At 38.5% G+C, this 12,729-nt stretch overlaps 2 long non-coding RNA genes across 6 annotated transcripts; both read left to right on the top strand.

Annotated features, from left to right (window-relative positions):
- Positions 1–5,599: 5,599 nt before the first annotated feature.
- Positions 5,600–7,698, top strand: LOC131257493 (uncharacterized). The gene is made up of 4 exons (XR_009177454.1): positions 5,600–6,256; positions 6,376–6,480; positions 6,943–7,476; positions 7,578–7,698. It is a non-coding gene; the product is annotated as an uncharacterized LOC131257493 (long non-coding RNA).
- A 575-nt stretch (positions 7,699–8,273) lies between these two features.
- Positions 8,274–11,937, top strand: LOC131257492 (uncharacterized). 5 transcript variants are annotated; one of them, XR_009177453.1, is made up of 6 exons: positions 8,274–8,315; positions 8,952–9,035; positions 10,414–10,536; positions 11,189–11,250; positions 11,484–11,608; positions 11,700–11,937. It is a non-coding gene; the product is annotated as an uncharacterized LOC131257492 (long non-coding RNA). The 5 variants fall into 5 exon arrangements; XR_009177452.1 differs by lacking the exon at positions 8,274–8,315 and having other exon boundaries at positions 8,729–9,035; positions 11,492–11,608; positions 11,700–11,934; XR_009177449.1 differs by lacking the exon at positions 8,274–8,315 and having other exon boundaries at positions 8,729–9,035; positions 11,700–11,934.
- The last annotated feature ends 792 nt before the right edge of the window (positions 11,938–12,729 follow it).

The following is a 12,729-nucleotide window of genomic DNA, read 5'->3' as shown; positions in this document are numbered from 1 at the left end:
CGTAGTGTTGGCCCATGGCCTCTAGTTTAAAGCAGATTTGACTTCAGGGTGGGCCACACGCTTAACCAATGTATGGACAACATTCACCGTTAGAAATAGAATTTGATTCACGTATGCATGCATGGCACATCTATTTACAGATTTGCCATTCTCTTTTGTTATATCTTCTGCCGTTAGTATCTCCTGATTGCACCATCCAAAAGAAGTGAAATTTGACAAATATCCACCGTTTTTCGTGCTCTTTCCATCAGAGTTCAATTTGGGTCCAGATCTCCCAAGGATGTCCAAGATGCTTTCTTAATGGTTATTGTCCTCTGATCTCTCTGTTGGGCCACTTCCACAAGGATCTAATGGATGAAATTTGACGTGTACGGTTAATTTATGGTCTTCAGGCCATGTATGAAGTTTCGAGCCGAGTGGATGGTGGAAACCCTGTGATCTTGCATTCTGACTAACTTTCATGCCACTTAAGCTTCAGTTTCTCAATTTAACCCAGACGAAGGGTTGTGGTTCACATGTATATTGGATCTTGGTTGTCATGTTATATGAATCATGCTTTTCACATACACATGAGTCGTGGTTATTATGTTACATGGGTCATGGTTAACAGATAATATGGGTTGTGGCTGTCATGCCAGATAGGTCGTGGTCGTCATGTTATAAGGATTGTGCCTTTCATTGCCCTGTGCAAGGCCCAACTCGTTTGGCCCATAACCTTGTATCGTGGTTGTCAGGTTATATGGGTCGTGGTTGTCACGGTATATGGATTATGACTTCCAGTTGATATGGATTATGGTTGTCATGTTATATGGGTCGTGATTTTCATGTTACACTGGTCGTGGTTGTCAGCTGATATGGGTCGTGGTTGTCATGTTACATGGGTCATGGTTGTCACGGTATATGGATCGTGGTTGGCAACCACGTTCCATGCTAGATACAACAACGATCCATTGTTCATCATAACCACCGCCCATGTAACATGACAATCAGGATCCATAGTGCATTTGAACCATGCCCCATTTTCCATGACAACCAGGACCATTTATGCTTTATAACCATGACCCTTCGTACTGGCCTCGATTCATGGTCCTACCTCTCAAATATTTTGAGGGTGGCCTTCTGACAACCTTTATAAAATGTTTTAGACGAAAATGTCCCTTGTCCCTAGATCAATAGTTGTATGTTTTCAGAGTGTAGAAGAAGTTACCTATTTTAAACAATCCTGAGAATGTGACGTGGACCGAGGCCTTTTTGAGCAAGGATCGTGGTTCCATTCAGAGTGGGTCGTGGTCGACAAGCACGATCCAACATGGATGACAACCACGATCCAATATGCATGTGAACCATGAGATCATTGGACAGGATCATGGTTGTTATACACACTGGGTGGTCGTTCCTAACCACGATCTATTTTGGATGATAATCACGACCCATTGTTCTGCATATCCATGACCCTTCCAGTGGGTCGTGGTTGTCACGGTATATGGATCGTGGTTGGTAACCACGTTCCACGCTGGATACAACAACAATCCATTGTTCATCATAACCACGACCCATGTAACATGACAACCATGATCCATAGTGCTTTGTACAACAAGAGGTATGGGAATATCTGTGTGCACAGTCAATCGGCCTCCCTCTGTAGCATTAATGTGTTTGACTATTCTAACATCCAGATGGCACATATATCATGGTACTGCACTCTCGTGACTTGCCATATGGTACATATATCATACTCACGATGATGGTATGACTTGAACCATATAAATGAGTATTAGAACATGTTTATATGAGATCCATTCTATCCATCTGACAAGGAATCATATTTTCACCATGTATGCTAAATTTCATTTAAATGCAATAGTCATTTGTATCACATCATAGGAAAAGTATGAAATCACTTATAAAAACTCTAAATTAACTTTTAAAGCATACATAAGCATTTAATGCAATTATAATTTCAGGAAACACGTTCTTCCTTTTGTGTAGGTTGGATCAATAGATTAGATTGCATGCATTCTTCCTTTTAATGTTGATATTTCTAATCTCAATTGTAGAAAATATGAATGTTGTATTACTTTGATTTTTTAGTCCCTATATAAATACTTGGTGGGCCACCTGATATATGGCTTAGATCTTATGCAGATGAATCCATACTATACAAATCAGCAAAAGTAACGTGCTTATCCATACAACAATAATGTAGGAAAATTTTATATATCACACTACTCTTGATTGATGGCATAAGCAGCAAATGCAGGCTTTTCAGGGGAGCGGATTAGGTGTGGCATAAACGACGATTTCACGTTTTGAAACCTTCCACCCTTTAAGAAATTAAACCTCAACTATTAATGGTGACAACCACGACCCCTCATATATAACAACCATGACCCTTCATGTTGTAAAACCACGACCTTGACAAAGGTTCGTGCTTCTCATGCATAGTGGATCATGGTTGACATGTTATATTGGTTGTGGTTTTCATGTTACATGGGTCATGATTGTCAGATGTTATGGGTCATTGTTGTCATGTTATATGGGTCGTGGTTGTCATGGAATATGGATTGCAGTTGGAAACCCCCACCATCACTATGACAACGAGCCATGTACAAACCCCGACCATTGGATCGTGGATGTCAAATAAACAGTACAGTGGGCCTTAGGATGATTTTAATGGTGGATATCCAATCATTATTGTTTTCCTCTAGTGTATTCCACCTTAAACTTATATCCATCTCATTTTTTAGATCAAGCCCTAAAATGATCTGTAAAAATAGATGAACAGAATGGATGAAACACATACATCATGGTTGGGCCCATGGCTGGCGACAGGGGAGTAGATAATCCATTTTCCCCTGATCCACGATCTAATGTTTGATTATAACCACGATCTAACGTGGATAACAACCACGATCCAATGTGCATGTGAACCACGATCACACGACAGGGTCATGGTTGTCATACACACTGGGTCGTGGTTGTCATACACACTGGGTCGTGGTTCCTAACCACAATCCATTGTGGATGACAACCACGACCCATTGTTCGTCATATCCATGACCCTTCGGTAACAGCACCACATTCTTTTTCAGGAAATTGTATTAATGTCGCTACTTACTCGTAATCACGAGAAACGGTATTCCCAGCATCGAAAAACCAATAGTCACAGTGCATCATAATCACATTAATCATTGGTTCACCAGCTTATAAAAGTGGTAATTGGGTTTCAAATTACTTTCACAAGCTAATCTGAACTAGAATCCTTATTGCAACACCTTAAGTATTCATAGATTTCTTTGCTCTTTCAATCAAAATAATGGAGTAGATATTTGAAGAAGGTATTGAGTCCTTCTTGCGTTCTTCCTTTATGGGTGATCCCTTCCCTTTCCTTGGGGATGTTGACGATCTTCCTGAAGATCAACGGCCTCCACAGGAAATTTTAAAGACAATTTTAGAACTCTGGCACTTAAAGATAATTTCTTGGAGGTGGACAGAGAAATTGAGTCGTGTTCTTCCACTCTATCTCGCTTGTCGACACTTAGTGTTGAGTGCAGGGCTCTGCCAGCTCGCTCTGAACCAATTAGGAAGAACAGGCTGCACTGTACTTGCAAGCAAGACTTTAATAAGATAAGACTGCACTGGATCGAGAGGTGTAACACTGCAAAGGAAGCAAAGCTGAGGCCGCTAAAAGATTTGAAGACCTCAAATCAGCCCACCTATAGCTCTCATCCTGCCACTCTTCTTCTTCCTTGTCCTGTTCTTCTTATAATTAAACTTCTTCCTTGTCCTGTTCTTCTTGTAATTAGGGTCCTAACTCGTTGACCCCACTATGTTGCATCGTGGTTGACATATTACATGGGTCATGGTTGACATGTTAGATGGGTTGTGGTTCACAGTTATATAGGTGTCGTGGTTGTCATGTTATATCACTACCAAAAAATCGAGTAAAGGCTACAAACTTTAAAAGTTTCTTGCTACGAATTAAATTTGTAGCAATTATGCTACAAATTTAATCTGTAGCTAAAACCTAATTGATCTGTAGCTAAAACCTACATCCTCACTGGAGCCATATTAGATATTAACAGTGCTTAAGGGGCTCCATGGGGCCCATTGGAATATATGTGTTTGATTTAAGCCACCCATTAATTCTGATATATAATTTTAGTGGATTAGCCCAAAAATTATATAGATTAAAGGTCTAAGTGGACCACATCATAAGAAATAATAAAAATTAAATTTCTATTGTTAATATGTTGTGTGGTCTTCTTATAGCTTCGCTCTGACTCATTTTTTACATCAACCCTTAAAATAATATTTTAAAATTAATGGACGGAGTGGATAAATAACATACATCACAGTGGGCCCCATGGTCATAAAACGCACGGTCTTAAAGGGTCGTTCGTCACGCGCCCCTCCCTAAAATAAAAATTTCATCCACCCTTTTCTCCTGCCCACATATAGACATTTTTGTGTCCGCCCTTTTCTCCCTCTCTCCATCTCCCAAACTCCCTACTCCCTCACCCTCTCTCTCTCTCTCGTACTCAGCCTCTCCCTCGCCCTCCCTCACCCTCTCCCTATCTCTCAGTCGCATTCCCCTCTCTCTGTTTCCTAACCTCTCTCTCTCACTAGTGTTTTCAAAACACCCTTTCGCCGCAAGAAGGAGAAGAAGGAGGAGGAGGAGAAGAAGAAGAACAGTTAGTCTCTCTCTCTCTCTCTCTCTCTCTCTCTCTCTCTCTCTCTCTCTGAAATCAGTTGCATTTGGATGCGCCATTGAAATCTCTATTTCTGTATCGTGTAATATTATCTAACATATATATCTTACACAAGAAATCAAGTGCCTGTTCATCATTGAGAGGTAGAAATATGATTCGTAAGCAAATGCACCCTTATTGATGTTGTGAAGGGTCTTTCCCATTTCTGTCCAATAGAGATTTTCTAAACGAGATGCAACCCTGCACCAGACGTGGCCACTTGGCATATGCATGAGACATCCTTGTTGTGTATCAGATGGATCCCAATGAGTAGATGATCCCACTTGGCATATGTTCAGAATTTTGTTTGTAGATGTGGGACCCATGGTTGTTCTATCCAAGCCATTGATGGATGATTCGCAGAGTCCCATCTCGATTGGTCAGCTCTACTAAACTTCCTATTCTTGGCGTGAAAAATACATGGTTAGAAAGAAATACTCGGGCAAACGACATTCAGTGCAGGAAAGGCCGAAGGTTTAATGGCTAGGATCTTTCAATTTGGGAGATTTTGGTGGAATCATCTATCCATGATGGGGACCTTCAGAGCAATGGTTTGGATAGACCGTCCATGGGCTCCATATGTACAAACTAAGTTTTGAATCGGAAATTTCCCTGTTCGGAATGAATAGGGAAGTAAGCCTTTTATTATTATTGGGCTAGGTTATTATATTAGCCTTGTCAGAATTTTGGAATGGGATGGTGTTTTTTGCTCTGGCGAGCAATGGTATATAGGTGGATCCCACATTTTGGAGATCCTGGGTGTATGTCTTGTGGGGCCCATTATGGATGGGAGACTCCCAAAATCACTTCAATTGCAGAAAATCCACAACTTGTAGGACTAAGATTTACTGATGGAAATGAGTTTTGGGCGGTGTGACCCGCGCATCATGGGCCCTGCCTGGTGGACAGTTCTGATGATGGAAATGTGGGAGCCACCATATGATTTCTGGTCATGGAAATTACGTTGTTTTTCTTAGTTGAACATGTTTCCCAAATAGATTTAGATATCTGGGCGTCGTTATGTTCTGTCATTCTATGGAATTTCTTCACTACCTAGATGAACTCACTGTCACTGCTCAAAGAAACAATGTGTAAATGTAGAGGAATGGAGGGTCAGCAGTTATGATAGTTTGGAGTTGATATCTTTTAAGGACAAAATTCAGTTGGTTTTTTTTTCTTTTTTTTTTTCTTCTGTTTAATTTAATTTAATTTTTTTATTTTTGGAAAATGGTTGTTATATCATGGGTGTATGGATTGATTATAAAAAGCTTTATGCATAAATTTTAGAAATTATGTTATACTATCTGATTTTTTTTGTCAAACATGCATAATCAAGGCTTAAGGAAGTGTTTTCATTCATTTCCAATAGAAAAGAGTGATACTTTGAAAGATCATGTGAGATACTAGTATTAAGTAGTCTAGAGGTGCTTCATTTTTTTAGGTGTTATTGGTGGGAAGTGGCCATGTCTTCCTACAATGAAAATGGGCTTGCTACCAGACATGAGGTTTGTCACTTAAAATATGTAGTCAATTTATACAGATGGCAAAATGGATCTTGTCATGCTATTGATGAATTGAGAATCATTTGAATAAGTCATTAACATTGAGATTCCATGATTTCCAGGGAAAATATACCGTAATTTTTGTATGTTGGCTTTTAGGAAATGGGTGCCTCTTTTCATGGAACAACATATTGACAATTGGAGATTACTATCTTGAATTGTTCCCCGTATGTAGTCATTTCCTTTCTTAAAGAATTGCTTATGCTGTTCTTTTCAATGTTTTCTATGTGATGCCCTTTTGGCTAAATGATACATGAATCAATAAGATGTAGTAGTGCAAATTACTCCTTTTACTTGTTTATAGCATGGTAACATTCCTTTTATATGCTTATGATACCCTTATTTTGCATGATAGATTTTTATTTTTGATCATTTCCATCATCTTAGATGGTATCTTGATTTGAGGGGTGACCGTTTTCATCAATGTAGCCATATTAATACAAATTTTACTTCTTTTTTTTTTTTTTACACCCACACACACCACATGGGCACTCAAACCTCTCGGTGTTGAATCTCACATCGACCACTGAGGCATGAGTAGGGACCCAATACAAATTGTACTTTAGGATGGATAGTGGAGGATTTGTACACTAAATTTGATGATGCCTGGTGTTTGTTTACTTTCGTAGAAGTATCACCCTACTAGAGTACTTAGTCTTGTGTATCAACCATTTGCTCTTGGAACACTTGCTATACTAGCATACAATGAGGCAGAGATTGATACCATGCGGCGCAATTTAACTGGATATGTTCTTTTCTTCATCAGTTCGCTGTTAGTTCTTATTGTAAGTAATTTTTTTCTTAATCTCCGCCTCCGTTTGATACATCATTTGCATTTTCTTTAACTTTACTAGCAGTGTCTGATTACTTCTGTTTGACTTTTCAAATGGGCAATGCTATGGCTGCTTGTGATTGTAGTAATTCGAATCCTGCTTTCCCCAGATTTGTCATGTTGATTTAGGTTTTTGGTCATGTTGATTCAAGTTTTTATTTATATTTATATTTTGTTGTTGAAGCATGTATGTTTTTGGATCTGTTCATCTATTTGTACGTTTAGTTTTCCTAGCTTGATTCTATTGCCACTTGTATGCATGCCATCATCAGCTCTTCATTATTACATACACCTGAGATTGAACATGGATCCAGGGTGGCGTGGCATTAAGGTACACACAAAAATCTATCTGTTACCATTGAATTATTCTCTCCTATTTCTTCTTTGGCTCTGGGATCTTTATGCAACTCTGACCGCATGAGAATTTCAAAGGTTATTCTTTCTGATGCCAATGTGCCGGGTGAGGGGGAGCACAAGATAATGTCGTACATTCGCTTGCAAAGAAATCTACTAGGGTTTGACCTGAATACACAACATTGCTTGTATGGGTTGGTAAATATCTCCACCTTTTGTCTCAGATATCTAGCTGTCTGCAAGCTTTTATGTCGATTTTCTTGGCTTCTTGACATGACTTTATGCCTTTGTCATTTCAAGATGCTAACTTGATCATGCTTGCACTGGCTACACATGAAGTGCATTTTGCAATTCTTAGAGAGGTTGGTATGTTAGAAGCTTTGCTCATTAAATTTTGGTACGTCGATTCTGATTTGATGTTGGATCATTCTTTGGTGAGATTCTGGTTACCAAAATTCTGTTATCTCACTATGAAATGTATAAATGGTGGATTAGGTTGTTTGTCTTAGGCCACATGATGTTGCCCTTTATTTAACTCATTAATATTCCTAGTATTTCAATATCTTGGAAACACATCTCACATTCAAAGCATTTTGGGATCCATTGTGCAGAGAATATCAAAATGAGAGATAATCGAGGTTGATCCATTGCCAATTACTCAATCTAATAATAGATGCAAGGTACAACACTTTCGTAGGGACTCAATTTTGTTCCATTTTCTCATGAATGAAATGTTAGTATTGTTTACTATAGTTTGTATTCTTCTGTTGTTTCAGGGCCGATGTCGGCCTCATGGGACTGATTCATTACCAAAAGGTTTAATCCATGAGACCTCCAACTTAAAGATGCGACCATTATGGGGTTTCCAATAGAAAAAGGAGTGTGAAACAAATGCAAATTTCAATTGGCGATGGAACCAAAAATGAATATCCTTCATTGTTAGATACGGATTATTAGATGCCTGTGTTACTTTTTGTCATCTATGGGTGGCAATAAAAACAAGAAAAATGAAAGAACTGTCTGCTAATGTCTTGTTAAATGGACTCTTCGAGCAGTTAGTCATCACGTGCAAGTGCACAAACAATCTCCATTGGCATATACAGTACACATGTACAAAATCCTGACCGCCCTTCTGGTGCGCCCTACCTTGAATGGGCGTTCAGCCAAAAGTATACCAATTAGGCAAAAATCTTAATTAGATTATAGATTTCAGTTCCATTAATCAAGTGAGCCATGAATGTATGAGAAGATGGTTAGAAAGGAAGGTAACAAACCCTCTATATGTAACAAACATGTGTCACGGGCCAGGTCATGCTAACAGTCCTCGTACCTGAAGAGCCAGGATCATGCACATGTGCCACATTAGCACATATGCAGCAAATCACCTCATTAGTATTACCATGTTATTTTTCCGGCACTTCATATTGATGTCTTCTGATATTTTTGAATCAGGGGAATGCGAAAGCTTCGAATAACTTACTGGCCATTGCAGTTGGAATAAAACAAAAAGAAAATGTGAACTAGATTGTTGAAAAGGTATGTAAGGCTTCAAGAGCTTTTCTCTAAGAGTACAAGCATATGCAATAAAGCTCATGTACAACACCACACATGACAGCATGTACCATTGACCATGAGCCATGGTCTTTTGGTGAAGAGGTTTGTACCATTGACCATGAACCACCCTTTTTTCTTCTTATTTTTAATAACTAAGTACAGTTATAAAGTGAGAAACATAGAAAGGATAAGTAGAACTGGTAATGGCGCATCGCCCCGTACTATGTACACCATGACATTGCGATTTTGCCAACACTCCCACTCAAGCTGGAATGTAGATGTCACACGTGCCCAGCTTTCCTAAGACATCCACATCCCTTGTTCATCATCGACCGGTAGCCTTTATGAAGATGTTGGCCAATTGGCTGTTAGAACCGACAAACAATGTCAGTATTCTCTACATCAACTTTTCTGGAACAAAATAACAATCCACTTAGATATGATCGCTCTTTGAGAAACCAGATTATTTGTAATATGGATGGAGCTTGACTGTCACAGTGAAGAGTTTGATATCTATCTCTCTTCCTAAATGTATTTCTTTTTATTGTCTTTTTTTCAAGATTGTCGCTGGTTAGAACAAGGCCTTAACCTAGATAGTTGGAATATCTGATCTGTAATTTTTTTAGCTGTGGCATTCCATGGCAGGGCCCAACGGATGGCCGAAAGGGATCTTAGAGAGGCACAAGAGTCTCTCTAGGAGTTATATATATCCTGGATATTATAATCTAGAGACAGGAGAAGCTTCCTAGAACAAGCTATCCATACTCTTGTACTCACATCTTTGCACTCTTGCACTTGTCCTCTTGAGAATGTTTTTGTGAGGCATATGGATGTCCACACTTTGAGATTTGTTCAACACTTGGATGTGCAAATATGTCTGTTGAATTTTGGATCCATCTAAAGAAAAATAGGTCCAATCATTCTAGTTTTGGGACCTCTCTTAGATTTGTATGGTTCTAAAGAATTGCATTGTTAAGGTTATGCTCCCATTCGGTTGATTGCTCCAAAAATAGACATTATAAGAAAAATGGTCTATATTTAGATGATCGGAATCATCTGGTTGGTCAGGATTCTGCACTGCAGCTTGCAAAGAGTTTGATTCCTTCATTGTTCATTGTAGACTTGTAACAACTTGCTGTATATGATCTTTCTTCAAATGCAAAATTCTATTTATCTGCAAACTAACCAAGTTATCTTTAGGTTGATTTTATGGGTTTATGGGATGGGTGGATGGATGGGTTGTATTGATGAAGCCAAGACTGTGAACTTGCATGCCTGTTACTTGCTACATTTATTCCTTTTACTGGAAGTTTTATGTTTCTTGAAGTCCAATGTGTGGTATATTCTTATTCATGTCCAGGGAAGTGGATCCGTTGATTCAGATGTGACATCTCCAAAGCAAATCAATCAAAAATTGCTATTGAAACAACTAGCAATAGACCTATGTACCAGTGAGCGGAGGATCCTATTTCGCACCCAATATGTAAGTTATGTAACTTCCTGACTATGTTGCACTGATGATTCATTCCAGGATACACAACACAATTCATCCCCACTACATCAGTATTAAAAGTAGTTATTTTAGTTAGGAAATTAAGAATAAAAAATCCCTAAGAGTCATTGACACATACAATGCTTTTTGAATTTGATGGTTGAGTTAGATGGAATTGGTATGACTCAACTTCATTTTTCAGTTACGGGCTGGTATTTTTGACAGTCTAAACCATCACTTAGAAAGAGAAAACTTCAACTAAAATGGGTTGCATGGGAAATTCACATGCCACCCAGATCACATGGGTGGTTGCATGGGAAATTCACATGCAACCCAGATCACATGGGTCATGTGTCTAAGCATATAAGCCTTGCATACGATGGACTCCACCATGATTCACCAGTCACAAAAATTAGGCCAGTCTGCTCATGAGGGCCGGTCGCCTTGTACAAGAAGAATGGACAGTCTGATTCAACATACAAATGAGTGCCTATTTGTTGAGTGGCTAGTCTGATTTTTGCATCAGGTCATCTTCATGGTGGATCCCACCATTTACAGCTAGATGTATTACACTTGACACATTGGCAAATGAGCTTTGTTGCCTCTGAAGCTCACATGCAACCAATTGTATGCAGTCATACAGGTGTTGTCAACCCCAAGTTGTTTCTAGCAGCAATGAGTAAATCGACCGTATTATCATACCAGGTGATCGTTATTGTCTGGCCAACATTCTTTCACAGATCAGATCTTTTGCACATTTGACACATTAGTGGGAAAGAAATGGCTATAATGAAAGTTCACATGGAGACATTTAAAAAAAAAATTCTGATGTTTCCCTTTTTTGTTGATCTTTACCACTGACTAGAGGTCAAGACTGCCTTTCTTATCTTCTTTCTGTTATACATATATATGCATATTTATATTGTTTATTCTTTAAGATTTGCAGCTTCGCCCCAATTTCTGTGATGCGTGGTCAAATTTAGCTAGTGCATATATGAGGAAAGGAAGACTTAATGAGGCAGCCCAGTGTTGTCGCCAGGCTCTTGCATTGAACCCTCGCTTGGTGAATCCTCGTTTTGTTTTATCATTTAGTTTCCTTCTTTTATTGTAGATGCATTGAAATTACTATTTGCAGATCTTCCCCTTATTGGCAGGTTGATGCTCATAGCAACCTTGGTAATCTGATGAAGGCACAACGCTTAGTACAAGAAGTTAGTCACAATGGATTTGATACATTATTTTCATTGGATGTTGTTTAAGACTCAAAGTAGAATTTGATAACCATGATCCATCACTGGACTGCACTGGGTTGAGCAGTTGTTCTAGTAATGGTGTATCTTAATTGTTCTAATAAGCTGTTTTGAAACTATTTCATGATTTCCTTTGATTGAATGAAGGATTGCAATTGCAATTGACTAAATGAAGTATTGTAATTGATTCATTATTGAATGAATGAATGAATGTAAATGAATGAATAAATGATTGTGCAGGTGGTAATTAAATGAATGAATGATTATGCAAGTGGTAATTGAATGAATGAATGACTATAATTTTTTTTTAAACTGTAAGCAATAACTACGGATATTGACCGTAGCTGATAATCTAACAACCGTAGCTTTATTAATTTGGTATATTGCTACGGATCCAACACTACTTTTAGCTACAAATACTATCTGTAGCTGTATGTACTTTTAACTACAGAAATGATTGCTACGGATTATATCTGTAGCTATTATAATCTATGGCTATGGATTTAATCTATAGCCATAGGTTTTAGACCTATTATTATGGCACCTATGACTACGGTCATGCTATGGATTAAAACCATAGCCATAGGTATTTAGCTACAGCTTTTGTCCATAGCCTTTGCCCAGTTTTCTGGTAGTGTATGGGTCATGGTTGTCAATTGCTATGGTTCATGGTTGTTATGTCATATCGGTCGTGGTTGTCAATATATATGGCTCATAGTTGTCATGATATGTGGGTCATGGTTATTATGTTATATGGGTCGTGGATGTCGTGTTGCATGGATCATGATTGTCTATTATTATGGTTCGTGGTTGTTACTCTTTATGGATTGTGGTTTCCATCCATAAAGGCTTGTGGTTGTAAACCACAAGCCATATAACATTGCAACCATGAACCTAAGTGCAAGACAACTACGACCCATGAAGAAACATTATA

This window comes from Magnolia sinica, chromosome 10, assembly GCF_029962835.1.
Source record: "Magnolia sinica isolate HGM2019 chromosome 10, MsV1, whole genome shotgun sequence".
Taxonomy (NCBI): Eukaryota; Viridiplantae; Streptophyta; class Magnoliopsida; order Magnoliales; family Magnoliaceae; genus Magnolia; species Magnolia sinica.
The sequence above is the reverse complement of the archived record's forward strand: the minus strand, read 5'-3'. Positions and strand labels throughout refer to the sequence as shown.